Here is an 18,664-nt window from a genome sequence, read left to right on the forward strand (position 1 = left end):
CAGTTCTATTTCATGTGTATATATACATATGTAATTGTACAGCTACAGATTCTATGGGGCTTCCCTGGTGGCTCAGTGGTAAGAATATGTCTGCAAATGTAGGAAACAAGGTTTCAATACCTGGGTCATGAAGACTCCCTGGAGAAGGAAATGGCAACCAACTCCAGTATCTTGCCTGGGAAATCCCATGGACAGAGGACCTGGCAGGCTACAGTCCATGGGGTTACAAATTTTGGACCTGACTTAGTGACTAAACAATAACAATAGATTCTATGGATAATTAGATGTGTCCTATATCTAGTGCCTAGAGTCACATAAGGCATATATGCAAGGTATGAGTTGATGCATTTATGCGTCAATATTAAATGGGGGAGGAAGCATAGGTTTAATTTAACGTTCTGTTGTTTATTCTTTGCATGGCCTTAGAAAATTCTTCAAAATGAGTTTTAGTTTCTATAACTGTAAAATGGGATAAGTAGCTATATTTAAGGTTATAATGAGAACTATCAGACATAGGTAATAAAGCCTAACATATACGAGTGTTCACTACATGATATCTATCATTAATACCTCCCCTTAAATGTTCCTTATTCTTTAGAAGGTTGCCTCTACATGGTATGTCCTTACACATGTCCTGAAAACGAGTGTGGTATTATGAACAGATCATTACTGGCAGAAACCAACACAGCACTATAAAAATTTTTTAAATTTATACATTTAAAGAAAAAAAGAATGAGTGATATACAACTAGCTTCAATCCCTCCTAGTACGGCTGACTCCCCTGGACATCTGCCTAGTAAGATTCAGCTCTTATTTCAACCTCTCTAAGGTCATTTAGATCTAGTCTTCTTCACCATCATTCTAATCATTAACAGCTTATTAGCATCACACTGTAAGTGATTCAAAATTGCCTAATGTTAGACCTTATTCTCTGAAATTTAAATTTGGGAAAGGTCACAGTGATGGAACGACATTTTATAGGAGTCAGAAAAGCAGGTTCATTAAAAACTAGAAAATCCATAGAGTGGACACAAAAGAGAAAAATCTGATCAGAACGAAGACCTTCTAATGAGCCACTGCCTGCTGCCTGCTTTCCCACCACCTGAGATCCTTAGGGCCAAGGTGAAGGTTACCTGAGCCTTTTAACAAGGCTAGTCCACTCCAGGTCCTAGATCTTCTGATGTACAGTCTGGAGAATGGTTGAGAGGGGCTGAACAGGAGATTGAGAAGAAACCTTAGAACAAGTGACAGATTTCAATATCATTGTAAATGGCTCAGGCAGGGAAGGGCAAAGGTATAAAGCCTTCTAAGGCTGAGCAGTGGCAGAAAGTTTGGAGTTTGTTATGGAAAAGGCTAGGGGAGGTGGGAAAAAAGGAAAAGGAAAGACAATGTGGAATCAGATCCCTTGAAAGTTCTTTCAAAGATGCAGGTAAAAAATCAATTTCTTCTTTATTTCTGCTTGAACACTAATTGAGCCTCTCCAACTTGACCTCCTTGAGAAGCAGAAGCCTCTGGTTTTACCAGAGTTATACGTGAAAACAGAGAATGCTAAATTAGTACTTAGTGTAACCTGAGCCATTCAGAACCCTATAGGCTGATACTCCAGTGCCACATGTTGAAGCCAGAAACCAGCAAGGGTGGACCCTGGGGAATTCATCTCTTTCAAGGTCAATGTCCTGACCTTGTCTTCTTAAACAGCATTAAACACAGGTACCTTATTTAAGTATGCCTTTTCAGAGTCTTGGTCCCAGCCTTGTGTCTTAACTCTTAGCTCTAAATTTCATTCAAGACTAACTCTGCTGATTTTCAAAACGACCTCTGGCTTCTCTGCCTCTTTGAGTGGCTCTTATCCTTCTGGTCTCAACTGCTCAGAACTGGCTAGACCTCAGCCCCAGAAATCTTCCTCAGGTAACCTTTACCCTGAGGTTCTCAGATAATGTGAATGTTTTAATTAATCCAGGGCAGCTTCATGGAGGGAAAGGAATCTCATAAACTATTTGAATGAGAGCTTAGATTTTTAAGGAAAGACTAGAACACACTCAAAATAATTTCATTACTATGAGTTTGAATGTGGGTGCTGAAGGTTAGAAATGGAGTCAGAATGGGGTTCTGTGCAAACCTTCCTTAGAATGAAAGTAAAAGCGAGTGAGAGGAAACAATAAGAAATAATTCACATTCTGGTCCCTCAAGTGGTTCTTTTCCTCAATTGATATGCATTCCACTCCTCTGGGGGTAACTTTGCTCCCCTGGCTAAGAGAGCAGTAGACAAGTGAGCCCCATTTTCCTCCACCATCAAAAACAGCAAATGATTCATTAAGCCAAGAGCTGGGGTGTCTTGGGTCTGGTTGAAAGTGATAGCAGCTGGAGAAAATGCAACAGCTGTCTTCCATTTTCTACAGAACTCTTGCTGGAATTTTTTTTTTTTTTTTTTTTTGCCTTGCTTTGTATTTAAAAACATTGCCAAATGCTGCTGCTCTGCCTGTTCATCCGTGACCCAGGCATTTTGTGTGGAGATGATTGAAGTGGGCAATTAGAGTCCCCTCTTAGTTCCTCTTCATATTCCTTGGTAGACTTTATTTATTCACTGTGTATAAAAAAGGATTTTTGAACAGGAGGAAAAAAAAAACCCTCATTTCATTTTATCCTATTTGGATCCAGGATTGATCATGGATATGTGTGTTTCCTGATACACTGGTGATATTAGACAGTAAAAGAGAAGAAGCATTTTGATTAGGGTGAATTCGAGAAAAAATAAGAATATCCCTTAGTCCTCTGGGGCTACTGGCACCCTTAATTGCTGTGCCCCATGGCACTTCACCAGTGAAAGAAGAAAAATTGTCCCAAAACCACATGTTTTCAAATATACTAATTATAAGTGTTCTACACTGAGCCTTCAACGAACATAAACAGCATATCAAATTGTGTTCATCCATTCATCTACTAACTTTGTCGATAATAATGCCAAAATGTAAATATGTCTCTCCCTAACCATAGGTGGGGCTTTCCCAGTCGACTCAGCAGCCTGCAATGAAGGAGACCTGGGTAGATTCCTGGTTAGGAAGATCCCCTGGAGAAGGGATAGGCTACCCACTCAGTATTCTTGGGCTTCCCCGGTGGCTCAGCCGGTAAGAATCTGCCTGCAATGCGGGAGACCTGGTTCAATCCTTGGGTTGGGAAGGTCCCCTGGAGAAGGGAACAGCCACCCACTCTAGTACTCTGGCCTGGAGAATTCCATGGGACCGATAGTCCATGGGGTTGCAAAGAGTCAGACACGACCTGAACAATTTTTACTTTGACTTAACCATAGGCACACAAGTTCTCCATCAATGTTCTCCCCTCAAACTCCACGTTTTATCACTAGCCCTCCTTCTTGGTCCATGCACTCTCTTAGTTGCCAGGACACTGAACGAGAAAGTAATGCTCTGGAGTTGATACTTTCAATGCTACCCAGGTTTACTATGGAGAGAATGGGACTTGATCCTCTCAGCCTCCAAAGTGCTCTGATATCTGAAGCCACACTTCATAGATTTCAAATGCTTTCCTGTTGAGCCCCAAACATGTTTAATCAGTGTGCTGCAGTTTTGCTGCCCTTCATTTCCCAAATCTGCTTGGTGCACCAGTAGATGAAACCTACATTTAAATCCAACAATTAGATATTTTCATCTTAAATTACCAGGACCAATTTAAAGACATCATAGAGAAAAGGCTTTGCTGCTTATTGGTTGGTGTTCTCTTTGCAGAGTTGGCTGCTGCTGCCAGCCTCCACTGCAGAAGAGAATCATGTGAAGAAGGGGGAGATCTGGTCAAGTTTGCATATGTTGTTTTAGCACCTGACACTCTTGTATACTCACACTGTGTAACTATTGCCTTGTGCTCAGTACTCTATCCATGGCCCACTGGAAGAACCTGACTAAAGATCATCACTGCAGCGTACAAAGAGGGGGCAGTGCTCAGTCACATGGACATGTCCATCAGGATCTCTGAGGCTGAAAGGACGGCTCATGAAGAACTAATACGTGTGTGTGTGTGTGTGTGTGTGCACGCGTGCACACTCAGTCGTGTCTGACTCTTTGTGACCCTATGGACAGGAAAGAATACTGAAGTGGGTTGCCATTTCCTCCTACAGGGGATCTTCCTGACTCAGGGGTTTGAACCAGTGTTTGGCAGGTGGATTATTTACATCTGAGCCACCTGGGAAGCCCCATAGAAATGGCAACCCACTCCAGTATTCTTGCCTGGAAAATCCCATGGACAGAGGAGCCTGGAGGGTTATAGTCCATAGGGTCACAAAGAGTCAGACACAACTGAGCACACACTCACACACACAAACACCCCCTCACACACACACAAACACACCTCCACTCACACACACACACACACCCTTTCCTTCTTGAGAAGTCATCCTTTTACAAATAAAATTACATACAAGCTATAGATAGAGTGGTGTTCTAATCTCAGTCTGTACTCTCTCCTGTTACCACTCTACCCTAAGCTTCCTCATCTTCTAACATCAGTTGCCCTGTGTTTACGGAATGTAAATCAATTAAATTTATGTCCAAACTAAAGAGAAGACTCTTGAGAGTCCCTTGGACTGCAAGGAGATCCATCAAGTCCACTCTGAAGGAGATCAGTCCTGGGTGTTCTTTGGAAGGAATGATGCTGAAGCTGAAACTCCCGTACTTTGGCCACCTCATGCGAAAGAGTTGACTCATTGGAAAAGACTGATGCTGGGAGGGATTGGGGGCAGGAGGAGAAGGGGATGACAGAGGATGAGATGGCTGGATGGCATCACCGACTCAATGGACGTGAGTCTGAGTGAACTCGGGGAGTTAGTGATGGACAGGGAGGCCTGGAGTGCTGCAATTCATGGGCTCGCAAAGAGTCGGACATGACTGAGCTACTGAACTGAACTGAACTGAAAACAACTGCTAGGGCAAACCTGCTGCCAAAATTCTTCTGAAACAAATAGCACCAATACAATGATTTGCCTGGAAGGCTTTTGATAAATATGCCTTGAATCAGCAAACATTTTAAAATAAATGAATATTAATAATTCTTTGCATCAATCCACGGTTTGGGTTATCTGTCATATTAGATTATTTTCTCCATTTATCCCTTCTTTTGGTTAGGTCATTGAAAATGTACTACAATCTGAGTTGTCCTAAGAGCACATAAAATAAGAATCAGAATGTTGGGAAGGAAAATGGATTATCTGCTTCACAATATCTGTGTGTTATCTTACAGGGCTCTCTGTTTTATGTCCACATGAGAGGCTAGATAACTTTGGAGGGAAATCAGAACGCCCTACACCATCCAGTGGTTCTAATTTTTTAAAAAGTTGTGAAGGAAATAACATTATTAAATGCCTACAACATGCCTTTGCTTTTACATATGTTATCTTGCTTAACAGTCAACACATCCTTTGGTAGTATATTTAAAAAAAAAAAAAAGAAAGAAAGAAAAAGAACTGAGACTCAGAAAAAGTAAGTGGAGGAACTAATTTAAAAATAGCTCCCAATCTGGCAAGGCTAGCTATGCTCAGCATTTGTGGAAACTGTTTGTACAGACTACACATGCCTGAGAGTTACTACTGATATTGCTTTATTGAAGGTTTAGTATGGCCAGACACCATTCCCAGTGGTTTATATGGATTTACTCATGAGATAGGAACTGTATGGTCTCTACTTCATACGCAGAAAATATAGGACAGAGAGGTTAAAAACTTGTCCCAAATCACACAGCTAGTGAGTAGTAGGTCCAGGATTTAGACTCCAGAAACCTAACTCCAGAACTTATGTTTATAAATGCTGTCTTATAGAGCTCCTCAGAAGGGACACAACAGATAAATGACTATCTGAATAGGTGGTAATTGCAGCAAAGCAATCAGAAATAAGGCTGGCTCTAGGTTTTACTCATTCTGTGCACCAGTTGATATCTTTGGGGACAATGTTTTTTGTTCTCTCTCTCTCTCTCTCGCTCTCTCTCATTTGAGGTACTGTCCAGCAGAACTTTCTGCAATGATGGGAGTGTTCCATATTTGCTATACTATCCAATATGGTTAGCACTGGTTACATGTCCCTACTGAGCATCTGAAATTTTATTAGAGCAACTGAGGAGTTGAATTTCTAACTATGCTTAATTTTAATGAATTTAAATTTAAATAGTTACATGTCTTGAATTGGCTGTATTGACTGTAGAGTGCAACTGGAGAGACTCCAATGAAATGATAACGGCTATGGTAAGACCTAATGTTTTTGAGCATCTATTAGCCCATTCAAGCCTCAGACAATTCTGCATGGTAAGCACTACAATCATCCCCGCTGTACAGATGTAGAAAACTTATTTTACATAGTGTAACTGGCTTGTCCTATCCCATGTAGCATGTAAATGCAACAGATAGGAATAGAAATTAAGGGTTGTAAAAATTGATCTAAGAAAAAAAAAGCAAAGATTCTTAGAGCATGAAAATAAATTTAAAAGGCTGAGGCACTTTTGTTCTGCTAAATATTTTCCCAGGGTCTGGCTCTTAGTTTTAGTAGATGCTCAATAAAAACATGTTGAATGAAAGAGTGAATAAATATATAGCTATAATCTTGGTCTATTATACAAAGGATTGTAGCTAATTGTCCTTCATCTTTGCTAAGAATAGCTAGAAGATTTAGACAAGATGGAAAAAACTTCCTGACACTGAAATGTGTTTCTGGAGGATATTAAAATTTATATTCTGAAAGGATGTAAAAATAAGATTTCTTCTGATCAAAATGTAATGAATTTGACTTCCCACTTATGGAATAAAGGACTGATTAAGTTCATCCTTCATACCTCTGAAATAATCATTCATTGTTAAATGTTAAAAGAACCTATCCTAGCATATAAACCATGATAAGCACTTCCTGAACCAAAGCAATTTCTGAAAAGATATTCTTGCCAAACGTATTTCACCTGGGGACTGAGTCACAAAGAGGGCACATTTATTCCCTAATTATAGGTCTGTTGATTAAGAAGGTTACAACAAATCATTTTTGGGTTATTTAAAACAGTATACATTTTACACCTCTCTTAGCTTCATTTATAAAACTCCTTGGACTAAAAGCATCCATGGTCTCCATCTAGTTTTAATGAGAGCATTTCCACATGCTTTGTGATCCTCAAACAGTTACATGGTCATTTACTAACACTGACTTGAAAAGGTAATGGGTGCTTTAAAGGAAATACGACTACTGAGGCACTGCTATTGAAGTCAGCATCTTCTAAGTGACTGTGTTGCACACACCTTTCATCCCCTGGTCTGTGATGTTCTGGAGCAGCGATTCTATCTGTCGTGATGATGATTATCACCCTCAGGGCTTGTATGGAACCTCTGGTGAGTAGATCTTCCACAAAATATGTTGGATTAATGAGTGAAAAAAATTCCAAGATGGCAAAATACATTACATTTTTCTGATTTTATTTAGGTGAGAAATCTGAGTCCAAGGAAAATTAAAATTTTCTCTACAGCATCAACAAGACAACAATAGGATATTAAGCACTGATATAAAAAGGGATGAAATCTCTAGAAACTGCCCCATTCCATTAGCTTTTAAATATGCCCTTCTTTTGGGACTTCCTGGTGGTCCAGGGTCTAAGACTCTGAGTTCCCAATGCTGGGGGCCTGGGTTCAATCCCTGTTCAGGGAATTAGATCCCAGATGCTGCAACTAAAGATCCCTGATGTTGCAATGAAGATGCCACAGCAAAGATCAGAGGAGCCCCAGCAAGCCATGTAAATAAATGAAAATATTTTTAAAATATGCCCTTCTTTGAGAAGTTTCTGAATCAGCCAAGGTTGAGTAAGGAAACAGCACCTAAGGCGTTTCAATGACTTTATTGTTGGATATGGATTTCACAGGTGATGGAAAAGCCAAGGAGCCTGTAGGGGTGGGGGCCATGGCAGCCAAGAGACGAGAAAAAGCATGAGCCTTACAGGAAGAAGTCAGTGTTTCCAGTGCCAAGGAGCCGGGCCACCTGGAGGAAGCTGGAACAGTTGGCTTACCAAGCAGGTCTGGCAGCCATGCAGGAGACTCAGCAGCTAGTGCTGCAAACCCCACACCGAGCAGAGAGATGATGGAGAAAGACCGTGATTTATCTCCTCATCTGACCCTTACGTTTTCCACCTTGCCTCCCTACTGGCTTCACTGGAAGCCAGGAGGCAAGGGATCCTGGGAAATATTGCTCCCCGAGTTTTACTACAGAGAAGAGTAGGACAGAAAATGCATGTAGAGAAAACAGGCAGACAACCCATACATCTGCTTTTATGCTTTCTGACACAGGTAGCTTCTTCCTCCTATGTATCTGTACAGCACACTACGCAGAAAATTATTATAACACTCATTTCATAGTATGCTTTGCTTACACATCTGTATCGACTTGTATCTCTTGATTTCCCCAGCACCAGTACTGGGGCATTGCAACATTTGAATAAAAGATTTTTGAATGAATGGCTAAATAAATGATTGATTTCATTCAATTTCAACAAAGGCTTATTGAGCATTGACATTGGACCACAATGTTCTGGCTGATGCCACCTACGAGCTTTCATTCACAGAATGTTCTGAAAAGCCTACCATCTATTACATATTCCTTCCCACAAACTGTCAGTTCTCATCAACGAACCAATTGTTGGCAGTGTGTGTTATGGCCCATCAGCACAGATAGTGAGCTTATGTCCATGGTAATGAGTATTAAACTTCAACATATATGAAGCCTGGCATTACACATTGTGCTCACCATTGTGTGGCGACAAGGGTGAAAATTCATGCCCCTCTCTTCAAGGAGCTTGAACTCTGCCAGGGGCATGGAAAGACACATCCAGAGACCATTTTGGTGCCTTGCTGAGTTAGAGTTATACACAGGATGCTGTGGAGTTAGAACTGGCACTTCTCCCAGGCTGGGAATTCAGGGAAGTTTCTGGAATCATGAAAGGGGACTAAGTGTGAATCAGTAAAGATAGAAAGGGACTAGCATGAGCATGGGCCTCCCAGGTGGCTCAGTGCTAAAGCATCCACCTGCCAATGCAAGAGATACGGGTTGAATTCCTGGGTCCAGAATATCCCCTAGAGGAGGAAATGGCAACCCATTCCAGTATTCTTGCCTGGGAAATCCCATGGACGGCGAGTCTTGTGGGCTACAGTCCATGGGATCACAAAAGAGTCAGACATGACTTAGCAACTAAACAACAATAATAAATAGCCTGAACACAGACAGAGTTGTAAAACTGATTTATACATGTTGCTCACTATGACTAGACAAGAGGCTAGAAGCTAGGTGGAGTCAATATTGTAAACACCTAGTCTGAAGGCAGTGGGGAGAAACTGGTGTCACATGGTTCAGTCTGGCCACAGCATGGAAGATTAACAGTGAGTAACGCTGGATGCAGTAACAAAGGTAATACAGATCCTACAGAAACAGGCAGGCAAATACCGAAGCCCATACCAGATATTCTGCTTCTGGGAATGCAAACCTGACAACCAACTAAACCACCACTTTTTAAAGTTTTTATATGCCAAAAAACGGTTTTCAACTTCCAAAATCTCATGTCAGAATGTGATTTTGTATCTACGTCTGTGTGTGTGTTCCACACTATTTTTATAACAGGTCCATAATTATAATCATTTAGCAAGGATGGATTCAGGCCCTACCATGTCCCAAGTGCTGGTGTGAAAGTCAGTCCCAGGGTTGGGAGGGAGACAGATAATCTGCTGGGCACCTCACCAAGCTGGGGACAGCTCATGGGAAGATGCTGTCAGCACTGAGACTTCTAACATCCTATGGTTCCCTCTGGTCATAGAACTATAACTACTTTCTCCTTGAACTTTGTAACATCTGTTTTCTTAAAGTGTGGGGGTATGTCTGATTACATCTAACATTCTTTCTCTCAGTACAAAAATTGCTCAAGGACTTCCTTGTCAGTCCAGTGGTTAAGACTTCACGCTTCCAATGCAGGGGGCCTGGGTTTGAACACTGGTAGTGGGGTAACTAAGATCCCACGTGCTATATGGTGAGGCCAAAAAATTAAAATCTCTCAATGATGTGGTCACGTTCTCCTAAGTTTACATTAATTTCCCCTACAGTCAGTAGCAAGTTCTTCCCTTATTTCCAGGTAATAGGAATTAATTCCACTCACAGTTGCACTCTTCTTTCTACGTACTGAGCTCTACACCCCTGCCAAAAAAAAAAATAAGAAGAATTTATTAGATATTCTGGAGATGGTGACTATCTTATCAATTTTGTTTATCTGGTTTCTGGCCCATAGCCATGGTCTATAAAATGGTTAGCCCAATTTAATAAACTAAGTTGTATTTTAAAAATTCAATTTCTTCACTGAATAGGCAGGATTCCCCGTGTCCAATCACTTTTTTCCTTACCTTTGAGCCAATTTTGTATTTTAAAACAATTTTTAAAGCTATTTTTATTATCCCACACCAAGTTGGACATGCTGTGCTATATGCCACCATGATTGCAATGTTTTTATGGCCTGTTATAGGCTGAATTATGTACCCAAAAGACTACTGGAGTCCTAACTCCCAGCCCCAAGCCATGGGGCCCCATTTGGAAACAAGCTTAGTAAATCATCAAGTAAGGCTGCACGCATGAGAATAATATGTAAACCAGTGTAAGTGCTAACCTTGAAAATACTGAAATCTGGACACGGACACATTTAACAGGAAGAATATCACGTGAAAATGAAGCCAGAGATCAGAGTGGTGCTTCTATAAGCCAAGGAGTGATAAAGATTGCCAACAAACCATGAGAATCTATAAGGGATGCATAGGACAGATTCTACCCCACAGACTCCAAAAAGAACCAGCCCTGCCCACTCCTGGATCTCAGACTTCCAGTCTCCAGGACAGTAAGACAATACGTTTCTGTTGTTTAACTACCTAGTGTGTGGTACTTTGTGACAGCAGCTCCAGGAAATGAATGCAGAGCCCTCCAGGCATATCAGTTACAATTCTTACCTCTTCTTTAGTTAAATATTTACGTATCCATCTCCCCTTGTGCTTGTAAATTCTTTGATATCAAATATTAAGTCTTAGACATCTTTGTATCTTTACATCCTCTGCACAGACACACTATTGATCTGAATTATCTGTGTTCTTGATTTGCTCTGCTAGACCCCTGGTCCGTATCAAATGTATTTCTTTGGAACAGTATGTTGTCTTCTATTTCGGTTCACTGAAACATACTGATAGCCATCAGATAACCTCTGCTTCCTTGTATGAACGTTTCAAGCTCATTTTGCTTGAATTCCTCATTGTTCTGCACTTACATGGAAACAAGTTTGGCCATAAATTATTATTCTTGACCAGTTTCTCTGCTGCTTTCTCATGAGAATAACTGGACTCTTCTTGCACTTTAGTTTGTGTTGTCTTTTTTTGTTTTATCTCTAATGTATTATCAGTTATAGAATTGTGATTTCTTTGGCCTAACATTTTCTTCTTTCTACCTCTTAAAGCCTCAGTATTAAGCCCCTACTATTTGTAGAGCACTGTATTAGATGCTAAAGATGCAGGCATGAATAAAATAGGACTTTGCTCTCAAGAGACTCAGTCAGCTCCTTTCCTGAACAACATTTTCTTCACAGTCTTCATGGAATACTTCTTATCATTTTGCTATCATAAACCACACATGAGAGGACCAAATTCATTTGTTTTCTAACGTATATCCTATTTCCTATATCTTCCTATCTTCTTTTCAGTGCTTTGACTTTAGAGGAATAAATAACATGCTCTATGCATCTAAGTCCACCAGATTTCTATTCAGAACTTCTAAATAACTAGAAATATACCATAAGTTCATTTTTGCAGAAACATGCATTCTCAAGTGGGTACACAGAAAGCAAATGCATCAGGTAGATGAAAATAAGAAGGCCGTTGGGTTTTGTCAGGCTCTCTTTAATACACTTTTATATTATAACTAGGACTTCCCAAGTGACTCAGATGGTAAAGACTCTGTCTGCAATGTGGGAGACCGGGGTTTGATCCCTGGGTTGGGAAGATCCCCTGGAGTAGGAAATGACAACCCACTCCAGTATTCTTACCTGGAGAATTCCATGGACAGAGGAGCATAGTGGGCTACCATCCGTGGGGTTGCAAAAAGTCAGACATTACTGAGCGACTAACACTTTTACATGTTTATTTCTTACATATTTCTTGATATAGACTTATCCACCAACATCCATCACTGTGTATATGTGTATTGAAGAGGTGGGGAGAGTAACTTCTTCCTGAGGTGCTAGCAGGATTTCACTCACTCACTAATAGTACTTAGAAACCCTTATTCCCAGAAAAGCAGCACACTGTTTCCTCAAGCAGAGTTCTGTTATGTTGTGCTGGTGACGATACTTTTCCTTGTCTTTTCCCCCAACGTCACATTCATTCACTGCTGTACTGCTTAACACCGGCATTGATTTTTCAAGTACTCACGCTTACTTCTTTAGAATATATTTTTATGATGCTTCCTGAATTCTTTTCTTTTTATCATCTCTAGAGATTTTTCATTCTCCTTAATAAGCTGGAGCACAGAGGCATGCTGTTGACATCCTTTAACCTTCTTCTAAAGGAAAGATTAGTATGCATTTAGAGCACACATAATTGATGACTATCTCAGCAGAGGAGACAAACATAGCATATATTCCACAGGTCACTGGAATAGGACTCAGTTCTCATACTTCCTGGATTCTCCGGTGAAAACATAACCAGAGGAGGCCAACTATCAAGACTCCCACATAAAGAGATCTCAGGGTGCCCATGTTGAAACAAAACATAAATACATCTACTTAGCACAAGGCACCTGGAGGGGAACTTTCAGACAGATACTGTCATGCTCTGTTAAGCTTAATGACCCTACCTGAGAAAGATATTTTAAAATAATGACATCTCAAAGTCAGGATTTGATTAGATAAACAGATTTATAACCCTGGTGGTTTACCTGCAGAAGTATAGCATCTGTCTGCAATGGAGGAGACCTAGGTTCAATCCCTGGGTAGGGAAGATTCCCTGGAGAAGGGAATGGCAACTCATTACAGTATTCTTGACTGGAGAATCCCATGGACAGGGGAGCCCGACAGGCTACCGTTCATGGGGCTGCAAGGAGTCAGACACAACTGAGCAACTAATACTTTTAATTTTAACCATTGCAACAGTCTTTTCTTGGAAAAAAGAGGTATTTACTGAATATTTATACCGTGATTTACACTAAAGACAATGTACAGATTACCTTCATTGTGCCCAAACACTTCCTCTTTGCCCTAGATTGCTTCTTTTGGACACAATTACATTCTAGCTCCCCTTCAACACTGGCAACCCAGTTCCGACCTCCTCACTTTTCCAAACTCAGCCGTTGCCCACTCGTATCTCCCCAAACTATTCTCTTCTTGAGAAAGCTCCTGAGGCTCCACTAGTCCAGAGTGCTTTCTGTATTGGTCAGCATGCACAAAGCAACTGTACTCTCTGAGCTGCTGCTACTCTTCACTCTTTATTGTTTTTAACATTATGAAGCCCATTATGTACGGTAAACTTATTTACAATGCTTTTTCTTTCTTTATTTTGTGTCCTTTTATGTTTAATATATAAAAATGCACATTATATTGTAAGTTCTTAAAAAATAGGGATACCACTCCCCAAATCCTCTCTACCAATATCTGACATTACCCACATAGAATAAATTGTTGCAAGGAATGGTGTAAGAATAAGACAGTCACCCATGGCCAGATTTCTTAAAGGGACAACTATATTTTGAGGAACTTCTTGAAAGAATTGCACTGCACTCTCTTAACTGAACAGTTTTAAACTATTCTACTCAATTGTGTATAACGTGTTCTTTAAGCCAAATCTAATCAGTCTACAAATTGTGTTTTATTTATTTAGTCTTCATAGGATCCCAAACACTGTATTTGGACATTTTTACACACACACACACACACACACACACACACATTTTATATATATATATATATATATATATATATATATATATATTTAAATACACACACACACATGAATTGAAGTTTAGGCAAGGAGCTCACATTAAAAGACTTTATCTTGAGCTCCAAACCCACTGCATATCTCCCCTTCATGTCTCTGGAACACCTCAAATTAAACACGGCCATAAAGTGATATTAAGACAGTATCTTCTCTGTGAATCTTTTCCTGGTATCCCCTCCTGAGCACACAGGAGGTGATCTGTCATTGGTTCATTGTTAACTTTTTTATGAATTCCTCTGTTGCTCCCCTGTCCTCTTTTGTCTGTGTTGTTTTCGAATGGAGGGACTTTGTCTATTTGACCCCCATGCTCATTCACTCAGTTACTATTTCTTTAGTGTTTAACCACGTTCAGACGCTATGACTTAGAAGAGGAATTCAACAGTGAGCAGGAGAGTGGGTCCTCCCTAAAGAAGCTTATGTCTAGTGGCAGGGGGAGATAGTAAGAAATAATATCAAAGTGTATGAGAGCCTCAAAACTTGGCAAATACAGGCTCTCAAAATAGCATTCATAAACACAGAACAGAAGATACTACATAGAGTTGATAGACAGATAAAACTATTTTTCTTATAGGGCCTGATTGGTATGAAGCTATGAGAAGGTGATTATGGTTTCTTGGCATATGTCCTGTTGGGTACCAAGCAGGCAACGGTTTGCCAACAAAGGTCCATATAGTCAAAGCTGTGGTTTTTCCAGTAGTTATGTACAGATGAGAGAACTGGACCATAAGGAAGGTTGAGTGCTGAAGAATTTATGCTTTCAAACTGTAGTGCTGGAGAAGCCTCTAGAGAGTTCCTTGGGGTGGAAGGAGATTAAACCAGTCAATCCTAAAGGAAATCAACCCTGAATATTCATTGGAATAACTGATGCTGAAGCTGAAATTCCAATATTTTGACCACCTGATGCGAAGAGCTAAGTCATTGGAAAAGATCCTGATGCTGGGAAAGATTGAAGGCAGGAGGAGAATGGAATGACAGGATGAGATGGGTGGATGGCATCACTGATTCAGTGGATATGAGTGAGCAAACTCCAGGAAACAGTGAAAGACAGGGAGGTCTGGCGTGCTGCAGTCCATAGAGTCGCAAAGAGTCAGATACCACTCAGTGACTGAACAACAAGGGAAAGAAATAAACAATTGTCAGAAACTTGATTCATATATTTTTTGTTGCCCAACCAATGGTAGTTTCTACACCAAAATTTGGAAGTGGGAATACACAGTACTGGCTGCACCTAAAGAAGTCAGAACTCCAGCCAGAGAAAAAGAAAGACTCCTGGCCAAAAACAAAAGCACTCTAATTAGTCGTTTCATTTCAAGATGTTGAAACGACTCCAACCCAAGGAAACCAATGCCTTCAGAATGAAAACAGATTATAGAAGGAAAAAAAGATGTTTCACTTATTTAGGAGTTTGATCTGAATCCAATTTGGAATGAAAAACCTAAAACCTTTTAGAATAATAAACCTGAATAGAATTTTTTTAATATGAAAAGACCTACAATTTGCATGAAATATATTTTAAGATCTTCAACTTTTATAATCAGGGCAGGTGTTTAAATAGTTATCTTAAATGGTTTTTAGTTAATACTCAGTGTTGCTTTCTGTGAAATAGTCCCTTTAAAGTAATCTGTATGCTCTTCATTAAAAGCTCGATTTTAGAAATCTCATGGACAAATGACTTTCTACGGGCAGGTAGTTCTCAAACAGAGACTATATCTGAGATAATTTGGATCAGATATAATTTTTTTTAATAGTAAGAAATATTATGTGGGGGAGATTTTCAATTCTTATGTTGTAAGAATGAAAGGCTGTATATTGTCATCCTGCTTATTTAACTTATATGCAGAGTACATCACGAGAAATGCTGGGCTGGATGAAGCATAAGCTGGAATCAAGATGTCCAGGAGAAATATCAATAATCTCAGATATGCAGATGACACCATCCTTATGGCAGAAAGCAAAAGTGAAAGTGAAAGTGAAGTCACTCAGTCGTGTCCGACTCTTTGTGACCCCATGGACGGTAGCCTATCAGGCTCCGCGGTCCATGGGATTTTCCAGGCAAGAATACTTGAGTGGGCTGCCATTTCCTTCTCCAGGGGATCTTCCCAACCCAGGGATCGAACCCAGGTCTCCTGCATCGCAAACAGATGTTCTACCGTCTGAGCCACCAGGGAAGCAAGCAAAGAGGAACTAAAGAGCCTCTTGATGAAAGCAAAAGAGGAAAGTGAAAAAGTTGGCTTAAAACTCAACATTCAAAAAACTAATTTCTTTCACCAGTGTTTTATAGTTTTCTATATATAGGTCTTTAGTTCCTTTAGGTAGATATATTCCTAAGTATTTTATTCTTTCCGTTGCAATGGTGAATGGGATTGTTTCCTTAATTTCTCTTTCTGTTTTCTCATTATTAGTGTATAGGAATGCAAGGGATTTCTGGGTGTTGATTTTATATCCTGCAACTTTACTATAATCATTGATTAGTTCTAGTAATTTTCTGGTGGAGTCTTTAGGGTTTTCTATGTAGAGGATCATGTCATCTGCAAATAGTGAGAGTTTTACTTCTTCTTTTCCAATTTGGATTCCTTTTATTTCTTTTTCTGCTCTGATTGCTGTGGCCAAAACTTCCAAAACTATGTTGAATAGTAATGGTGAAAGTGGGCACCCTTGTCTTGTTCCTGACTTTAGAGGAAATGCTTTCAATTTTTCACCATTGAGGATAATGTTTGCTGTGGGTTTGTCATATATAGCTTTTATTATGTTGAGGTATGTTCCTTCTATCCCTGCTTTCTGGAGAGTTTTGATCATAAATGGATGTTGAATTTTGTCAAAGGCTTTCTCTGCGTCTATTGAGATAATCATATGGTTTTTATTTTTCAATTTGTTAATGTGGTGTATTACATTGATTGATTTGCGGATATTGAAGAATCCTTGCATCCCTGGGATAAAGCCCACTTGGTCATGGTGTATGATCTTTTTAATGTGTTGCTGGATTCTGATTGCTAGAATTTTGTTGAGGATTTTTGCATCTATGTTCATCAGTGATATTGGCCTGTAGTTTTCTTTTTTTGTGGGATCATTGTCAGGTTTTGGTATTAGGGTGATGGTGGCCTCAGAATGAGTTTGGAAGTTTACCTTCCTCTGCAATTTTCTGGAAGAGTTTGAGCAGGATAGGTGTTAGCTCTTCTCTAAATTTTTGGTAGAATTCAGCTGTGAAGCCGTCTGAACCTGGGCTTTTGTTTGCTGGAAGATTTTTTATTACAGTTTCAATTTCTGTGCTTGTGATGGGTTTGTTAAGATTTTCTATTTCTTCCTGGTCGAGTTTTGGAAAGTTGTACTTTTCTAAGAATTTGTCCATTCCTTCCACGTTGTCCATTTTATTGGCATATAATTGCTGATAGTAGTCTCTTATGATCCTTTGTATTTCTGTGTGGTCTGTTGTGATCTCTCCATTTTCATTTCTAATTTTATTGATTTGATTTTTCTCCCTTTGTTTCTTGATGAGTCTGGCTAATGGTTTGTCAATTTTATTTATCCTTTCAAAGAACCAGCTTTTGGTTTTGTTGATTTTTGCTATGGTCTCTTTTGTTTCTTTTGCATTTATTTCCACTCTAATTTTTAAGATTTCTTTCCACCTCCCAGAATATTGGAAATAAAAGCAAAAATAAACAAATGGGACCTAATTAAACTTAAAAGCTTCTGCACATCAAAGGAAACTATTAGCAAGGTGAAAAGACAGCCTTCAGAATGGGAGAAAATAATAGCAAATGAAGCAACTGACAAACAACTAATCTCGAGAATATACAAGCAACTCCTACAGCTCAACTCCAGAAAAATAAATGACCCAATCAAAAAATGGGCCAAAGAACTAAAGAGACATTTCTCCAAAGAAGACATACAGATGGCTAACAAACACATGAAAAGATGCTCAACATCACTCATTATCAGAGAAATGCAAATCAAAAGCACTATGAGGTACCATTTCACACCAGTCAGAATGGCTGCGATCCAAAAGTCTACAAGTAATAAATGCTGGAGAGGGTGTGGAGAAAAGGGAACCCTCTTACACTGTTGGTGGGAATGCAAACTAGTACAGCCACTATGGAGAACAGTGTGGAGATTCCTTAAAAAACTGGAAATAGAACCGCCTTATGATCCAGCAATCCCACTGCTGGGCATACACACTGAGGAAACCAGAAGGGAAAGAGACACGTGTACCCCAATGTTCATCGCAGCACTGTTTATAATAGCCAGGACATGGAAGCAACCTAGATGTCCATCAGCAGATGAATGGATAAGAAAGCGGTGGTACATATACACAATGGAGTATTACTCAGCCATTAAAAAGAATACATTTGAATCAGTTCTAATGAGGTGGATGAAACTGGAGCCTATTATCCAGAGTGAAGTAAGCCAGAAAGAAAAACACCAATACAGTATACTAACGCATATATATGGAATTTAGAAAGATGGTAACAATAACCCTGTGTACGAGACAGCAAAAGAGACACTGATGTATAAAACAGTCTTATGGACTCTGTGGGAGAGGGAGAGGGTGGGAAGATTTGGGAGAATGGCATTGAAACATGTGAAATATCATGTATGAAACGAGTTGCCAGTCCAGGTTTGATGCATGATACTGGATGCTTGGGG

General features: G+C 39.8%; 1 long non-coding RNA gene across 7 annotated transcripts in view; it reads right to left on the reverse strand.

Annotated features, from left to right (window-relative positions):
• The window catches only part of LOC102414025, a 622,950-nt gene that overhangs the window by 286,889 nt on the left and 317,397 nt on the right, over positions 1–18,664 (reverse strand). For 6 of the 7 annotated variants that reach the window (XR_006544160.2, XR_006639899.1, XR_006544161.2 and 3 more), the window contains one exon: positions 10,162–10,199. The exons of the other annotated variant lie outside the window; for it this stretch is intronic. This is a non-coding gene — a long non-coding RNA (uncharacterized LOC102414025). The remainder of the gene's footprint in view (positions 1–10,161; positions 10,200–18,664) is intronic. 7 annotated transcript variants of the gene reach the window in all.

This window comes from Bubalus bubalis, chromosome 13, assembly GCF_019923935.1.
Source record: "Bubalus bubalis isolate 160015118507 breed Murrah chromosome 13, NDDB_SH_1, whole genome shotgun sequence".
Classification (NCBI taxonomy): Eukaryota; Metazoa; Chordata; class Mammalia; order Artiodactyla; family Bovidae; genus Bubalus; species Bubalus bubalis.